Source organism: Saccoglossus kowalevskii, chromosome 1 (assembly GCF_978046115.1).
Source record: "Saccoglossus kowalevskii chromosome 1, keSacKowa6.1, whole genome shotgun sequence".
Lineage (NCBI taxonomy): Eukaryota > Metazoa > Hemichordata > Enteropneusta > Harrimaniidae > Saccoglossus > Saccoglossus kowalevskii.
In genome coordinates this window covers 17,986,891-17,992,890 of record NC_140641.1, presented here as the reverse complement: position 1 = coordinate 17,992,890, position 6,000 = coordinate 17,986,891, and positions in this window count along the sequence as shown.

Here is a 6,000-nt window from a genome sequence, read left to right as displayed (position 1 = left end):
GTTGCTCAAAAACATAGAAATCGCGGAAGTCTACACTGTACGTCATTTACATGTTTAAAGGTACTTTGTACTCACAAAAATATGCAAATTAAAGTTCATTTGTCTCTTAAGCATTAAGTATATGAATTTTGTGAATTATTTCTCGTGTAAAACTATAAATTATATTTCTTTTTTACCATTCACTTTCACTGGATCTCTTATGTACGGGAGTTCCCACCATAGAGAAGTACTTGTGAACGGATTATAACGCAACATATTGTATGTGTTATAAACACATGTGTACTCTGTTTTTATGGTAGAATGATACTTTAATAATACCGGCAAGCAAACGTACAGTTGAGGTCAGAGGTAACTACTTTTATAGGTTCCTTTGGCCTACCATTTATATCTCGGTACGCTATTGTGAAAAGTATAAACTTATAAGAATGAAATTCGTATGTTCTTATTTTACTCTTTCATACTCATCCCATTTAAGTTGAAACTTTAAAAATCGATTTGTCCCCCTCAACAAAAGTGGTATAATCAAATTCCAACGAACTTCATATTACGTAATATTATTTACATTATTTATTGATGTACATAAATCGTCATAAAACGGAATTACAACTCTTATACTGCAGTGAAATGGCGAGAGTAAGATACAAGGGCTGTCACTTTTAACTTAATGGTAATGTGGACATACAACCTTCTATTACACAATTTTTAACAAAGGCAGTTTTAAAGGTCGAAATCAGTTCTGACGGTTGGCAGAATCGCTTTAGGGTCAACTTGAACGATTCATTGACGGATTTAAATAGTACCATCGCAGTCAGAAAAATGTTTATAGAAGACGTGCTGTTGGCCTTAATATACAATGATACACTACTATACTCGTACACGTAAATAACATAAGTGCATGTGCATTTATGGTATAAAGTACTTGGATAGTTTAAAAATGTACTGATATTACGACACGCTTATAATAAAAATTCGTACTTTTGACATGTTTCATTTGAGAGGCACAGAACTATTCAACACTTGGGGTCGCTTTACACACGCCGATAATATCAAATTGATGACGTTGATCACATGGAATCGATTTTTCTTAATGTTAAAGGTCGTGTAACAATTTGACAATCTCACAGACTTGTTGGAGATAAATTTGATATATTGCCGACGAAATGTAGTCAGATGAAGTAACATCTTCATACCTTCAATCACTACAACTTTCAAAGATATAAAGACAGTTATGTACTGTTCTCACAGGTTGAATTCGTTTGCCCCAAGAACTAACATGCGAACGAATCTTTTAGACATAGGCTTCTAAAATAATCCCCTATTTGTTTATGACAGTACTTCAAGCGGGGGAGTCGTCACCTGCGCATGCATTAGATGGCCATAGCGTGTCATTGTTTACAAACAAGCGTCTACCCATGAACCTTTGCATTTTTAGTGTGTGTTGTTATCGTCGCATGGGACTCAATTCCCACGCGTGCGCAGGTGACGACTCTCCCGCTTTAAGGAAATTACTTTGCAATTTGTTTTCCGGCTAAAATTCGCAGTTTTCGATTAATTTTCGCGAAGTGCTTTCTGATTGGCCGAGACTGTCATGTATATTTAATGAGTTCCATTCCTTGCGTTGGTCCTTCTCGTGTTTTCAGCAAATAAAAGACGCATAGATCATTGCATTGCACTACATTTGTGAAGCTCATTCATCTGGGAGCATTATGTTGTTTGCCCGGAATTTCCATTTAACAACACATAAAGGAAGTTTAACATTTTTATTTCTATTTTAGTCATTAAAATGAACAAAACCTCCTATTTGTTTTCAATTAATAGTTCAACTATGCTCTCAATCGTTTTCAAGTGTTCTTCGGGGTTTTTGTTCATAAGGTGCGATTTCAAGCAAGCAATCCGTATGATGTACAAGCGGATACTTCAAAGGAGAGTTATCCACTACCGTTCGAAATATGAATGACAGACACTTCAAACATTCATTGTTGAATTCCACGATGTTGAAATGACTAGTCCTTATTCTTTTGAGTGTTAAATCAAATCATAAATTTAACAAAACCTACCTTGACATTTTCTAAGGTAGTAATATAAACGACAAATTACCTTCAAAACAGACTCTTCTCCCATACCAATGTTAACATGACTATGAGCTATCCAGAGTTTTTTTTATATTTCACAATATTTCTATACAATTATTATCAATGGATCGTTTTGGTAATCTCGGGAACAAAACATATTCAACTCAGTAAAACTTCCGGATCAAGACGCAGCAAATGTTCACAGCATGAATTGGACCATTATTATTATGTAGTGACTAGTGTATGTTTTTGATGTATCTTGACTTAGCTTCTTGCCATGGGAAGGTGTAAGTGCTTTCGCTATTCCCATGAAGAAGTGGTGAATTTTAACAACAATCAATGGACGATGATGTGTTTTTTGTAGTTTGATTGAAACTTAACAAATCAAACATAACATAAATATTACCACTCACTTCAAGTATCCTTGTATGTGCTATATGGAGATAATGTAAATCGCGGTAAATAGCTAATTTGTCTGAAATACACTTAAAGCGCGGTGGAGGTCGCGCAGCGCGTGTTCGAATTTCATGTAAATAAAAAATGTATTTTACACGCGTTGTATACGTCGCTATGAGTCCCATAACGAACAGGACGCGGCACGATGACTGCCGCCCTGTCATTAAACATGTTTGAAAAAAAGGACATCTAATTCCTTTTTTAGAACGATAAGAATCTTGGGAATATTCATCGCCCATTGAAATCCTGTTTAAATGAACCTTATTTTTCAACTGGTGATGATTAACTTCCCCTCAATACATATGGAGTTCCAGCATTCTTGGTAACATCACTTAATGAAGGCGATACTATGAATTTATACGTTTATAAGATGGTCCAATGTTGTATTTCTGCTAATTGCTCTGCGCATGATGAACTCTGACTCTTCAAAATAATTCTCAAAAGTACCTTAATTCTAGCTATACAAACATAAAAAAATAAATATTCCAATTAGACAAAATCGAATACATGAAATTTGAAGATAACGATAAAAATTCGACATTCAATAAAAAAGAAGGTACATGTCAAAACTGGCCGCATGGTGGCGTCATATTTCAAGATTTGCCTGAATCGAGTTGAAACCGTTGAAATAAAATCTCGACGTGATATGCTGTGCTCATTTCACCACGAAGTATATATTATTCGAGCATTAATTCTAAGTAAATATTAAGCATATAAATATACCAAGAAAAAGACTAATAAAAGGTAAACAAATATTTAAAAAATTAGCTGGTCAGATCACTTCAAGTGCAACTTCAATTAACAGTTTTTATTTTCTACTCCATATACCATTATACTACATAATGGATTATACATTATACATCATTCTTAAATAGGAATAAATACAAATATATAATAGTTATTCTCAATTCTATTTACTTTAGTGAGATGATATAATGAAATGGGTGAAGTGGAAGTATGCGGATTAGTGGATTGGGTGAGATTGGAATAGTGTAAATCCATTTCTCGAGAGAATGTTAAGAAAATGTGTATTTTTCTTAAAATATCGTCTACTACTATATTTACAAAATGTTGAAAATAATAACAAATTTCTGCTTGTTATGTAATATTGCAAAGTGCCTTATTTAGAAACGCATCATTCGATATAGTTTGCTTGTAAGCACTTTAAAATGTAATTCGGGTGCAGTCACTTGTTTGTCACACAGCTCATGATAACAACTGCTAATGATAACAGATCAAACACGTGCTCGAACTACAATATTTCCAGTCAGTTCTGTTCTTGTGCGACTGTCCCAGCAATATTGTATAGTTCCACACGTGATCCTTTCACTAAGACACATTGCCATGGATACTCTTTTATTGCATGATGTTACATTCGAGAATCGCAACTAAAATACAAATTATGATTACTTCATCAATTGATATAAGGGTAAAAACAAAAATGTAAAATTTTTGAAAAAAAATTACTTGGCCGTCATTGGCCATGGAGCATACACGCTTTATAAAATGTGGTACATGAAAAACCGCCAAAAAAACATTGCAGTCAAAAACACTTTCAAAAATTGTTTTCATATACAAGTATTTTTGAGCATGGAAAACCTATCAATATATTTACCTATAAATACTTTAAATGTTTACACTACCAGATTGTTTGGAAACTGTTTTTGGAAACATTTAATGTGTTTAATTTAAAATACTTAAAGTAGGGACACAAGTGTAGTTTAATTTTATAGTATAGTGTTTGGGAAAATATTTGGGCCACGCGTATTGAAGTTAAAGCAATACTATTCTCTATAAAGATGCGATATTGAACAAAATACATTTGAACATGCTCAAAAAATGCTCGAAGTCATCCGTAATTGCTCTTTTACGCTTTGTCACTACTGCGATGCGTCTTTGTACTGTGATCTGAAAAGTAAGATTTTATTGACACGTATTATGCTTTATATACATAATATACATAATGACCTTTATTGCTATCACGCAATGTCAACAACCAGCAGTTACCAGCATCATCATAAATATACCCGGAGTGAACAGTTGCAAAGCACAAGTGACACTCACGCTGTCGTGAAAATTATGTCATCGAAAATCCTTGGGTATGTGAAATATTATTTTGAATATCTTGTCAGAGTTTAATGTTATAAGTTTGTTATTTGGAGGTTCATACTGTCTATATATACTTCTATATTATCAGTTTTTTACGCTTGCAAACCGACGGTAACTGTATATGTTTGATGAACGTGTCATCTCATTAGGCTTACATTTCAAATGTAATGGTATCATTTTCTTTTCAAATATTTCATATTTGCTCCTCAAATCAATCAAAATGATTTATTACTCCGAAACGTGATGCTGAATTAATTTAATTATAACAAAATAACATACATTAGTAAAATCAATAGCCTTGTATTACATAATGTTACGTGCCGGGAATATATCATTACGACATCTGTGACGGACGCTGTTCCAGTTGTATCGATTGATTTCAAGTTTGGACATTCATTGCATGCTTTGTTTTTTGTCCATTTTTTGAAAAACAAATAACGTCCCGCATGTTTGTACATTCTCCGGCAGCATGTAGGCTCATATCGACTTCAACATCGTAATCCACCTAGAATTAAATACATAAATGACGGCGTTCAGCTATCTCAAACGTATTTTTCATCCGATGCAATAATGTCACCATCGATCAAAACACTGTTGTTGAAGTCGAAGTCGGAAAAATATATCAATTCTTCATCGTCGCTGAGGCACTCTTTCAAAAAATTATAAATTGATCAAAACATATAAATTTTCTTGATTAACATAATTGCGTCTCGCAAATTGCGAGTTCGCACGTTGTTTACTTATGCTTTGTTTAATAACGTATTGTAATTTAAATTTAGCACAGAAAGTGGGGCCGTTACGCAAACAAGCGTAAAAAGATTCAACATCACATCATAAGAAAGAAAATACTAGAGTTTCCTATAATTCAATTATAGAGTATATTATATATCGATTAATATTCAACATCCTTTCCGCTGAAGCATAAAGTTTGCAAAAAAATGTTAAAAGTTTTCATCAAATAACCATTTATTTACATCAGTACTTTAAATCGAATTAAAAAAAAAATGTCTTCACAGTTAAGGATAGATCGTCATCTCGATATATAACTGATAGATAACGTATCATCCGATCTATGATATTTGCTACAACATAACTGCCCCAGTGGTGATCAACAGACCTAGACGTTCGCAATATAATTACTCATCAAGATATTGTCAGCTATATAATGCTATATAATTATGAGATTAATGACTCTGATGTCCATCACGCAATGTCAACAACCAGCAGTGTTACCAGCGTCATATGAATATACCCAGGGTAAACATAAATAGCGTGGACATTACGCAAACTATTATACTAAATGCTATCGAGAAAATCATTTCATCCGAGGATATTGGGTATGTAAAATATTATTTTGACCACC